Source organism: Sinohyriopsis cumingii, chromosome 1 (genome assembly GCF_028554795.1).
Source record: "Sinohyriopsis cumingii isolate HCF-2022 chromosome 1, ASM2855479v2, whole genome shotgun sequence".
In the NCBI taxonomy this organism is placed as follows: domain Eukaryota; kingdom Metazoa; phylum Mollusca; class Bivalvia; order Unionida; family Unionidae; genus Sinohyriopsis; species Sinohyriopsis cumingii.
In genome coordinates this window covers 61036345-61050396 of record NC_142961.1, presented here as the reverse complement: position 1 = coordinate 61050396, position 14052 = coordinate 61036345, and positions in this window count along the sequence as shown.

Below are 14052 nucleotides of genomic sequence, written 5' to 3'. Positions count from 1 at the left end.
TGTAACATATTCGCCTATTTCAATCTGACAGCATTAAACCTTTAGGGTACTCGTTTGCCTTGTGGTCGCCTGCTAGTCTGATTTCGGATATTGAGCTTTTAGATTATGAGTTTTTGGTCAATCCAACATTTTGCACTTCTGACTGCCTTCGTCACACGGACATCCTGCATTTCTCTTCTTCTGACGATGACGTGGTCATTATGACGACAGTACTTGGAGTCTTGGTGCATCCAAAACGTCTTGTTGTGGTTTGTTAGGCGGAATACAGTGTTGCTGATTAGGAGTTATGGTTCAGCGCATTTCCTCAGTAGAAGGAGTACGTCTTGTTGTGTTTGCCAACACCATTGGCCAATCCTGGTGATATATGCCTACTCTATCATTAAAGTTACCAAGGATGACGAGCTTGTCTGCCTTTGGTACTTCTGCAATGTGAGATGCCAGATCTTCATAAAATGTTTCCTTGATCTTATCGTGGTTGGTCATGGTTGGTACAGAGGCACTTATGATAGTTTAAGTCTTTCTCCAGGCAGTAGGATTGCATTAGTCAGTCTTTATCGCCCTTTGGGAGATTATTGAGGTTTCCCATAAGCCATGATTGGATGGGAAACCAAACAACAGCTTCACATCTCACTGCTTTACTTAGCCACTCCAGAAAAAGTTGTAATTGGTTCCTACTTCGGTGAGTGTTCTTTCCTCAGCTAGTGAGTTTCATTCAGGGCAGCTATTTGGATGCTGAATCTGTCCAGTTCTACCAACTAGGACTGTAATTTTCTCTGGTCTATCGGCTTACGTCATGTTCATTAGCGTGCATACGTTGCAGGCTTCACAACCTCTGCCTTTCTGCTAGGTTTTTGATCGGTAAGGTGTAATTCATCACAGCCACGGTATGCTGTATTTAGCGCTATCAATGGTTTCATAGACCGAACAATGCAAATCTAATGGTTTATTTTGTTGTAGAAATGTGTAGGACTTTGCATGTATTTGGTTAAATTATATTTCCAATGCCTTTTTGCATACTTGTCAGTTATCTAGATTTGCTTGGACTTATCACAGTCCTCTTGATTGCAAATGGCCAGGTACACTGCCGTATCATCTGCCAATGTTCTGACTTCAGGTTTATATTCTCGGGCAAGTACTTTTTATATAACTGCGACAAGGACCCAGATGTTATGAGTACTTCCTTTGATCAAACGCATTCAAGAACAAGACTTTGAGTACAACCTTTAAGGGAGGCTCTGATCCAATTTAAAACATTTCCTTGTGCACCATATTGATGCAGGCTGAAATAGAGCTGAAGGCGGCACGCCTTATCAACACCTTGAAATCAAGAATAAGAACTGTTTTTGACGTCATTTCGGATAGTATTTACATTAATGTGCTTGCTGCATCTCACAGAACCTTTCTCTCGTAATCCCTGTTGTAGGTCATCAAGCGTATTTTGGGGGGTAGCGTATCTGACTAGATTTGAGCCAATTATATGTTGCCTTCACCTTGGATAAAAGTTATACCTGAGTAATTAACCTGTAGCCTGCAGGGTCTCCTTTGTCTCCCTTCATAAACAAGGGTAATATGATAGCAATAGTCAAGTCTGTTGATATTTGAGATGCTTTGACGACTGTTTAGAAAATTACCTTAATAATTAATCTGACCTATATCACTTCGAAACTGTTTCAGTACTACAGGTGTTAGGGCATCTGGACCTGGTCCAGCTGATTTGTCAGTTTTAAGATTCTGCAGAAATTGTAAGGGTACCTATTAAGTCAACATAAATAGATAACATAGAAGGATACTTGCACTGGCGTTCGTGTTGAATATTTTGTTGCACAAGACTGTCTGTGATTGTCCTTCATTTAATGTCGACTGGCAAAACTGTTAAAATTTTAACCCGGAGGTTGATTTGAAGACTCACTATTGTGCATTTGCTTGGTTACTATTGCTTTTGTATAAGTTGTTATCGTTCTTTTTTCCCCAGAATAGCTATATACACTGGGAGTCTAGTTCAGCGTTTATGATTAAAGAAATTAACTTTTAATGGAATTTTGAGTTAACTGTCGATCGCATTACGTTCAGTTGTTTTACCTACATGCATTTCATAAATCGATGTGTCGTTATTCCAGAAAGGATTCCATGTGACAGCGTTATTCCAGATCATTTTTACATTTACATTATATTATGGCAACAAATAACCTTTAAAGTTTGTTTTCGATAGAGCTCTTAAGAGTGTTAAAATTTAAAAACACTCAAAACACCCAAGGATGTATTGAAACCATCTTCAAAATGCTCCAGCTTAAATTAAATTTGGCGTTGCACTGGTTTCAAAATACTCCGCTTGTTTTAGAAACAAGTCTGCACAACAGTAAACTAACTCGACTCTCTGTTGGAGAAAGAAGCCCCTGTGGTGATTGCCTGTCTTTAAGGCAAACGATTAAGACCGATGTAATTAGTTATTATTTAGAGATTGTATGACAAAAATATAAATACTGAGATATCTTTGTTAATTAGTAAATGTAGTTTAATACTAAATCTCTATCTGATTGAAGTTTAATTGATTTATTAATAAATATATTACTTTGCGTAAATGTATCGTACATATTCCAATTACGAACAAAATATACCGTGATCTACAATTACACAATCAGCCGCCAGTGGATGGCGGATCTGGATCTACGCAGTTTGATGGCAGATTCGACTTATACGCGAATACCGATGGTATATGGTGCACCCGTATTTGAATAATCACTCGTTAAAAAGGGGAGGGGGCATGCAAAGAGATTTACAAAGTTAAAACCGTTGCATGAAGTTTACATGTAATAGAAAAGTTGTTTATATAATGCAGTTTCAGGGTTGGTTACCAATATATCTCTTAGCATAAACGTTTACTTTGTCAATTTTTTTTGTCCTTTTTACCACATTTGAATTTTCCGTTTATTGCGCCATACTGAATTTTATAATGAAATTTTAATTTGATTTTCTGAAAATGAAATAATGAGTAATGTAAATTTAATTAGTTTGATTTTGGATTAAATTATTTATCGCCTAGCTTCTTACACTCTAATGCCGTAGATGAGTATTGATATTAGGAAGGTTGTCTCCCGAAGTGCGTGCCCTTTTTATTTACTCACTCATTATCATAGATTAAAATATTCACTAATTAATAATATAAATCGAATCGGTATCAGTGTAATTAAACTGACAATAGACACACAATTGTCACTCTTTTTAAATGCGAGTTCTCAGGACTGAAGCCTCAGTAAACAGATATTGACTAAAGTCGATTTATGTTTCTGGTCATGAATTTTTAATAAACGTCAACTCAACAAAGAAAAACCCCATGCAATCTACTATGAAAATGGAAACAAATGGTAATTTCCAAGTGTCAGTTGTAATATAAAAAATAAATTAAAAGTTATTTAATATATGTATTCGGGCAATGGTTTAAAATACTAAAATTTAGTATACTTTGTGGGTGAAAAATGGTAGAATCTGAGTGTTTTTTTATTTTGGAGTGTTAAAGGACCTTTTTGACCTGCTTGTGGTGTAGTGTGAACAGACGCAGGATGGTATAGCGGGAATGTAAGTATAATTTAACGTGACTCAGGAGCACGTGAGGGTCCTATCACTTGACCCTGAAGGCAGTACAAGGGCATCTGAGGAATATGTCATTCTGGGCTAATTAAAACGTACTGTTAAATGTCAGGTGTTGGAATTTCAACCAGTGATCACAGTGTTCTAAATCTGAGATATAACGAAAGGTATGAACTGTTACATGTACCAACCTTCGCATCTTTATTTTAGTAATATTAACTGCAAGGTAAATATAATACGAAATCTTTAAAGTGATAAAATGGAATTTTAATAAAATTTAACATACGTAAAATGTATAAATGTTATTTGCGTAATTATTCTTTTACACATTTGTTTCAATATCTCCGCAATTATATATATAATTGTCCATTTATCTATCCACGCCACCAACTAATTTTCACTTCCCATATGTCGTAATGTTAATATTTCACAAAACTAATAAACAGCAGTACTGGCAAATAATGCCTACACCCTTTGAATAGCCTATCAACGAAGAATCCCGTGCAAATGACCGCTATAAAAAATCTTAGAGACACCCACCTCCCCTTTTCAGATCCTGTAGTTGAGACGACGATAAAATAGAAATTGTTTCATTTGATTCAAGTCTTAAAAATGTATAAACCACCTTTACACGTTTCCTACAAAATTATGTTAAGTATGTTCTGTCAATCAGTGATTTTCATTCGTTTAAATTTGGTATTTATTATACCATCACATATACACTGTTTCCAATAGGTCATGAAACAATTAGTCGTCTTAACTTGTCTATGTACCTAAATACTTATCTATGTCAACATGTTTTCTGTTTATAGACATGTCACTATTTGAGGAAGTGTTAGACGTTTGAAAAGCATAGTTATTAACTGTACTGTAATATCATAAGAAGTTTTGTAAAATAAAAGTTATCGTCGTCCCACATTCTGTCTGAAGCCAATATAGTTTAGCAAAGAATGATATACATTTATTTCAAAAATTCATGTTGTATTACTGTCCCATACATGAAATCAGTTAGATATCTGAGAGATCAACAGACATACGGACAGGCTGAGAGAATTAAAATATTAACTTGAATATCATGACTTATTAATACGTATAATGTTACTGATCATAGCTGGTATGATGCTGATGGAATAATTTATCATTACGCATGCTGTTTTTTGTTGCAGTTTTCCTAGGTATGATTTATTTCTACGATCACCTTTAAGGTTCATATTAGTAGAGTGGGCCACTTTAGCGTCAATGGAAATCCCAGTCAAAAGATCGTGGGCCACTTTGGCGTCAAGGGAAATTTTACATGGGGGACATGTAACATGGAGTGAATGGGGACTTGAACATAGCGACAAGAAATTGGGCCACTTTAGCGTCAATGGGACCTTAACGCTAAAAATAGGTAATATAAAAATTGGCGTCAATCGGAATTTAACATGGGAATGTCACCTAGAGGTCAATAGATTTGAATATTGGTGACAAAGGGTTCGTTCCCGCTCCGCCAAGCGTTATAGATTTATTTGGGGTATTGTAGGCGAACTTACCCGCCACCCGCTGAACTAGGCAAACTTAACGCCACCCGCTACTCGCTGAACTAGCCAAACTTACCCGCCACCCACTACCCGCTGAAGTAGCCAAACTTACCCGCTACCCGCCGGATTTACCCGCCACCCGCTATCCGCTAGGCGCCAATAATACCGCAAAAAAATCAATAAAGCTTGGCGGGGCGGGAACGAACTTCCGCGCTGTACTAACCAACAAACACAAACATCGCCGGGCGAGGCGGGAACCCGTACCGTTCATGCAAAAATAACAAACATCGCCAGGCGGGGCGGGAACCCGTACCGTTCATACAAACTCACAAACATCGCCTGGCAGGGCGGGACATATAACTTGATAGACATAGACAAATAAACAAATACACAAACATAGATTAATGAACATCAATCTATCACAATAAAACATCGAGAAGACGTTTTAATGTGATATATTGATTTTACTGCATATGGTGACAGTAGAAAGGGCAGTACTTTACTCTGGAGTGTTTTGAGAGATGGGTAGACAGACTTAGCATAAGTTGGTATTTTTGAATGTAGCATTCGTGTTCCAAAATCCATGAGTTGTCGACAAATGTGACATCGTTTCTTTCCTCGACAAATGTGTTAACTTGGCACTATTAGTACGTATGCCTTGTACACAGTAGGGCACAATATCACGGGTTGGCAAGCACTTTTCTGCTGTGAAACCTGCGTCTTCAAATGTTGTTAGTAACAGGTTGGACTGACAAATGTTCTCTTTCAAGCAGGGCAATGCACCCGTTCTTGTCCTCGAAACAACAGAGGTCCACGCACTTCTTGAGGGAGTACTTTCAATGTGTAGCGTGGAGCTAAGACGTCTTGCAATTTTTGCATTTCAGGAATGCTACAAGGTATGTCTTTGAATAGCCCCGCTTGCTGTAAAACAGGACTCCTTTCTGCTTCTCTTCGTTGTTTTGCTCGGTCAGATTGTTGAATAGTTTTCTAGGCTATTTTCCATTCTGCCGTGTCGGCATACGTTCGTCCAACGACGATGGCACGGGCTAAACACATCTGGTCTTGAGGGTTGTTGCTACGAAGTTAATCCACCAATAACACCTTTTTGCGTCCTGTCTCTTGGGGAAGAGAAACGTAGGTCATGTGCAGTGTTACTTTTCCGTCAGGATTTAGATTGACGATAGAGTGGCCCACCCTACTACTGTTAATGTTCACCCTTATGTCAGTACATCATATATATGGGCCATATAAATTCCAACGAGTCCACCATCCACACTCCTCCGAAATAAAATAAAACAAAATGAGATAAACAACAACAAAAATAGCAAGAAACAACAACAACAACAACAACAACAACAAACAACAACAACAACTATTAACTGTAATTAAATATGAGCTGCTATTTGTATCTGGATTACATTATAGAAAAGTATTTCATGTGCCGCAATATATAATTCACATTCACATTTATCCACTCCTCATTCTTATAGTTGTAAAGTTGAAGTTCTTCGTCCGTAAAATATCATGTACATTCTATGGAGTGTTTTTTTGTTTCTTTCGCAAAATAGCCTTGAAATATTTTGTAATGATTACAAATATTTCAAAATACGCTTACAAGTTACCATGAGGAAATAAATCATTTCTGACGACGCTTAGAGATAGTTGGTGGTAGTAAGAGTATTTAGAGAAAAACTTTTTTTAAATTAATTTTTTTTCTTTCGTGGAGTGATTTGAAACGGAAGGGAGTGCTTTGAAATGAAATGGCTTGTTTAGAGCCACATCGTTCAAATTGATACCAGAAGGCCAGATGTTGTGTGAGTATCTTAATCGGACATGGACGTATACGGATACTACCGGTGTTATCATCAATGAAATGGTATCAGTTAATGACGTAATATATATATATATATATATATATATATATATATATATATATATATATATATATATATATATATATATATATATATATAGACATGAGATTGGGCCACTTTAGCGTCAATGGGACCTTAACGTTAAAAATGGGTATAAAAAAATTGGCGTAAATGGGAATTTAACATGGGAATCTCACCTAGAGGTCAATGGATTTGAACATTGGTGACATCATAGGGTTCGTTCCCGCCCCGCCAAGCGTTATAGATTTTGTTTTGCTGTATTGTAGGCGAACTTACCCGCCACCCGCTGAACTAGACAAACTTACCACCACCCACTACCCGCTGGACTAGCCATATAAGTTATGGTTTACAACAGTAAAGAATACAATTCTACTTGCCAAACACCTCTTGTATAAATTTAACTAACTGGCGGACAATCTATAAATCATGTAAACGGTGAATCAAATAAGAACTAAATATCACTCTGTTAAATGGGATTTAATGACATTCTCCTATTACTGTCTATATGTTGCTAAGAACACATTTCCTTAAAATTACAAGATGCGATATTCATCGCGTTTCTGACACGAAATTTTGTTTGACATAAATTTTAATCATGTCCTTCCGTCTGATATCAAAAGATCTTTCAGGCTTGCAGTCACTTTCAGCTTATGAATGAACAGTTTTTCATGTTCGTCTGTCTGATATTCCAGCATGTTGTGACCGTGAGCTACTCTCAACTTTTGATTGGTCGGTTAATCGTAACCGTCAGCCTGACATCGCAACATCTTGTAAACTTTAGCTACTCTCAGCTTTGATTAATCGGATTAAAACTTTGACCTTTATCATAGTGACCTACGGTTATATCTGGATCCCGGAGAGACAGCTGCCTGATAAAGTCACAAAATAGCCTTAGGAAATTTTAAGTAACAGTTGTGCTATAGTTCTGTTTGTTCTTATAATTTAGTTCCACCATCATTACAAAGTTTTTTTTTTGCGATCTATAAAAAGTAAGAAAAACTTTATCAAAGATCACCATACATAAATTCATATAATACATTGTAAAAATAACAAATTAAACGCAAGAAGTTTAGGGTTGAGCGAGCTACATCAAATCTGGCCATGGCTCTTCATGATACCTGGTTTAATTGGATTGTCGTATGTGGGTCGTGTGATGCAAACCTTAATATTATGTCAAAACATTTTCTAGCTTCATGGCCAAGCTACTACGTCTAACTGGAGTGGCGGTTGGGTCTTGGGTATACAAATCGTATTGACAAGGTCCAGATCGATCCCCTACAGTGATATCCCATAGTCTGAGTTTATACATTGCATGGTTTAGGAACTGTTGCATAATATGTCTTTAAAAGCATGACAAGACAATACAGACGGTAGGAGAATACGGTTTATCCCAAACCCCCTTTTCGTGAACAGAAAATTATAGTAAAAATGATAACCTATCAATACTGAGAAAGAGAAAATATATTGTAGTGTTTTTTTTGTATTTAAAGAATAGCTATTTTCCCCCAACCTAAAACACGTCATTCCTTGGTAGCTGTTTATAAAATGATTTCTGACAAATCACCTCAAATATCTGGGACTTTCAGTTCGATTTGCATTTGGAATGATCCATAAATCGAATTTGTTGATATCTTTGAGTCTTTAATAATATCAATATGCACTAATTTTTAAAGTATGTGTTCTCCTCTGTTCCATTACTAACTTCTGCCATCAATCTGACTTTCTGTAAAAGTATTTTGTTCCTGGTCTTTTTATGCATGAAAGTAAATTTGCCTATTACAAATTCGAATAGATCTACTACTTACATTTATAACAATGCAATAGTAGACTCTGTTCAACCTGCTATTTTCAAGCATAACCAGAAATCACATTAAGACGACCCATTTACATAAATGCACGCCGGCAGTAGAGCAAGCTAACATTTACGCACGGAGAAGACCGGTACTAGAAGTGCTACATTCTATGTTTGACCTTGGCGTACCCTAGTATATACTGTTACGAGTCTATGCTCTTAAAATAGGTAACATAAAAGAGTGAAAGACGACAAGCTTTGTAAAATTTAACAAATAATTTATTTTCCTAGAATAAAAAGTGAAAATGTGAAAAAAAGAACTTATGGTATGGCGAATTAAATCCCAAAATAATCCAAGTATTACAGATACAAGACCTAATAATTTAATGTCCTGAATAAAATTCAGTAGAAGTCCAGAATAAATCCAAAAACACACGGCGATGATGTTTCTGTCATAGCTCCTAGTGTGTTGATGCGCCAACAGTCTTTTGTTGAATCACAGAAATATAATTCTAGGTTTAAATACACTGTAAATTCCGGTGAATGTCTCTATCCAATAATTTTATCAGAGCACTTTTGTGTTTCCAGAGAAAAAATATTCACTTGAATTCAGTAATTTGAAGAAATAAAACTCACCCCTACTGGTCACAAGATAATACAACTTGAAAGTGCTAGATGTTAAAGCACGCATAATAAAACCCTCTCAGTTACAATATATATTGTTCTCTACTTGACCTCAGGTCACAATTAATTTAAAAAAAAACAAACTTGTTACCCAATGGGAAATAACCATCTAGAATGATCCGGATGTGAACAAAACAATAATCTGGATTATGTATAATTCACTTAGGAAATTCCAAAACCCTGACCCAAATAGACATATATACTTCTTCTATTAATGATAATACTGACTTTAAACCTATACATATAGAAAATAATTTAGCTATGTATTAGTTGTTTACAATGAATAAAATGAAAAGTCAATTTGGATCAAGCAGAAATGAATCCAGTTTTGGACAAGGTCAAGTCCAACTTAGAATGTTACATTACAATAGCATATAATGAAATAAAGTACAATAAAACTAACAAACAAAGCAAATTAAATATACATAACACTATATCTCCGACGGTGTGTTTAAAACAGTAGGATTTTCTTCTCTTTTAATGAATGTAGTATTGCCAACACCAGAAGCGTTCTCAATCACGTTTTCGCTATTTGCTCGATTTGCTAGTCTGTTATTTAGGTTGGGTGGATTTGTCAATCCACTACTAAAAAGGTTTGAATAATCATCGTCCGACGTTGTGTCCATTGTGTCAGTGCTTGAACCTTGAATTACTGTTTGGACTCAGCAGTTCACAAGAGTGTGTCCGTCAGTCTGGGCTGGAATATAAGTAGCCTTATATTCGGTATGTTCCTTATTTTCATGGACATCGCAACATGACTGTGTGTCAACTTCATGTATCCACTCTGCTTGCAAACTGCTTTTATCAGAATTAAATGAATGTCCAATGTTGTGCCTTGTTATCATATTATCAGGATTGTCGTAAATTGTTCTTTCTTCATCGTCATCTTGTGATGCCACCGACCAGTTAGTTGAGTTTGTGGACGCGGTTTCAGCTGTCATCTGCAGTGAGGATATACAAATTTCTGCTGATGGAGATAATTGTGAAGATTGGTTTAATAGGTTGCATTTGCTCCAATTTTCGTGCAGCAAGTTCGTTCCCACAGAATTCGTCCTAGTGACAAAAACCGACTGTTGGGCAGGAACGACATCTGTAACTGCTTTTCTTCTCAGGTAATGGCTAACCCCAGAAAAGAAAATATATATTGTAATATACTTATTGTTTCCATATCATTTCATAAATTAAATTCATGATGTAAAAACTGTATGAACACCTAAGTTTTTCATGAGATGAATACATAAAGAAAAGTCATACAGTTTAGATTTTACCGAGACAATGACAACGGTTTTGCTATCCAAATTTACATTTATTCGTCTTGAACGGAATACATCGAGCATATTGCGTCCTGATTCTCTACTCATAAAAGTACCAAAACTGAGTACGTACTCAAACTCACATCTTTGTGTAAATTTAATTTGTAAATCTTTCATGTAACAAATTTCGCACACGGAAAAATGTTCAAAATTCAGATAAAGTATACACAGTTGAATGGTATATATATACACCAGTGCTTGGAAACTTTTGTGTATGCCGACTCTGTATATATTAATATATACATTTTACTTTGGTGAAACAATTTTATACTTGATTCGAAAATTGTTTGGTTTCCAGTCAATAAACTCTAGAGTGAAAATGGTGTTTTGGTTCATTGTACAGTCAATAAACTCTAGAGTCAAAATAGTGGTTTGGTTCAATTTCCAGTCAATAAACTCTAGTATCAAAGTAGTTCTGAATCGGATCATTTTACAGTCAATAAACTATAGTGTCAATGTATTTCTGAATCGGATCATTTTACAGTCAATAAACTCTAGTATCAAAGTAGTTCTGAATCGGATCATTTTACAGTCAGTAACGCAAATGCCAAAATGGTGATTTGATTATTTTTGCATTGAATAACTATAATGCCAAAGTTGTATTGATTTGGTTTTACAGTGAGAAACTCTAGTAACAAAGTGGTGCAGAATGGGTTCATTTTACAGTGAAAAACTCCAGTGCCAAAGTGGTGCAGATTGGGTTCATTTTACAGTGATGATATATTTAAATACACTTTTGAAAGACTTAAGCAAAAATCCTCTTTCTTTTCTTATTTATAATGTAGTTAATCTATTTATTTTCCTCGAAAATGATTATACCGTATTTAATATGTGGAATCCCATGCATGAACCATCTCTGTGTCGAACGATGTTAAAGTGTCAATGCTTTTGAAACGTAATTGCTGACTCTTGCACCTCGGAATACTAGCAATATTGTTCTAGTAGAGACCAAGCTGATTTTTGAAGAATGACTTCCAATTCTCTCGCTGACATCATCTTTACGTTAAAAATGTAACACTTATTATAAACTTTCACTGATAAGGTCATGCTTGGAATATTGTCTTAAGGCAAGTGAAAACTTTCGTGGTGTCCAGTCCTACGCAGAGCGATAAATAATTATGGATCATATTTAACCGTTATCAAGTAAAACTATATAGAACCATATTTTGCGGTTGACGCTATTGACACTTATATTTAAGCCATTTTCAAAAATAAGATTAGTTTGTATTTTAAAATATTAATAAATATAACATCTTTGGGTTATTGAGTACTGAAAGTAATATAGTATACTCACAATATGAATACAAGGACACAGATCAAAATTATAAGAATAAGTACTGTAGTGGCATATAGTCCAGAGAGTAATCCTGAAAAATGAAATAATTATACATTGTGCAGATGACTTGGATGTAATATCAATGGCAAAAATCATTTCGAGCCTGAAATATAATTAAGTGGTGTAATGTTTTAGAACATTATGACAGTCCGCAATTATTATGCTGCTCTTGGAAACGAAAGTATGATTTTGTAATAATAGATACAGCGCATTTACAGACATGTCAAAAGAGTAAGTGTACTCGGTGTGGCACCCAAATATGTAGACAAGTAAATCCAGATCAAAGTTTTATTATTAAATTTCATTAAAAACTAAATTTGCGAATATGGCTACCATATTAGCATTACGTCATGACCGATAAATGCAAAAGCTAATGAAAACGCGCGTACGTGCGAGAGTTCTAATATATATCGCATCGGAAGATGCGATATATATTACGATGTTAATTATTACAGAAATGTAGATTCAAGCATCAGCTACGTCTTCATGGCATGAATGGCAAGATAAAAGTAAAACTGGTTATTAACGCATACAAATATATATTATCCAAATCAAATTTTAAATAGGAAATGTGTAATTGCTCCAAGCAAGCCCCCCAGGAAAATTATATTTATAAAGTCATGGCAGGACAGGATTCTTTTACACATGTGATGCCTATGATTATTCTAAGTTTTCGTTATCTTCCACGTATCATTTAATGGCTCATTATTACGATTTGATATCTGTCACAGCTGACTGTTAATTACCTCGAGCCTGCCTAAGTTTAACACACACACACACACACACACACACACACACACACAGAGATGTTGATCTAAATTCTGACCTTGATTCAAAATTAGTAAACAAAGTTCTATTTTATAATAAAATGATTGGTTGGTTCCAAGATCATTATGGGCCTACATGGTTTAAGATGTAAAAAACATTTTTAAATATTTTTATTTTAGAGAAAATCATTGGTCAAATCAAGGCCATATTCTGTGTACATGATATAAACACGATCACGTGACCCCCTTTATATTTCGCAATTCTGGTTTTTACATTAACTAAGCATTTGTTAGTACATATATATATATATATATATATATATATATATATATATATATACACCACTCCGGTAACCTAGTGGTTAGAGCGTCTGCCTCGGAAGCGGAAGGTTCGTGGGTTCGATCCCTTGCTGAGTTATACCAACGACTTACAAAAATGGTACTAATGGTACTAACATCTGCCTCGCTTGGCGCCCAGCATTAAGAGGTTAGTGTTAGGACTGGTTGGTTAGGCGTCAGGATGATGTGACTGGGTGGGACATCATGCAACATGTCTGCGGCATGATATTCCAGAGCTAGACATCACTATAAACTGCCAAACTGCAGACATTGTAGCGATATGACTGAAAACTTGTTAACGCTACGTTAAAATAATCCAAATCATAATCCAATAAACTGACAACGAACAGTGCAAAACTAGTATCTAACTAACCTGAGCGCTTTAGATTCTTAATGAGTCTTTTTCAAAGGCAGATACAAAACATAGACAAGTCAAACGAAAAAAACACAAAAACCGTTGTTCTTGCAAAATTTTACAGGGCTGTTTCTAAAGGAATTAAACCTTTAAATTTATTATGTTTCAACTAGTTTATTTCAGCTTGTTGTGGATGCTGGAAAATATTGTTATTGACCTAGCAATCGATGATCAGTTTATGCAAGCGCAAATTATATCTTCGATATTTCATTGTTATAGTAGTAATTATAAGCAAATTTAGAGAATTATTTAAAAGAAAATGTGTCGGCTGCAAAAGATAATTTTATTTGTGCTTGGCTGTCTTTTTCTAGTCTTCTAGGCTTAAACCGCTTGGTTTCAATGTTCTAAGGCGGCGTATCCAGTAAGATTCCTTTTCTTTCCTGGTTTCGGAACTCCAGTTGGGGTT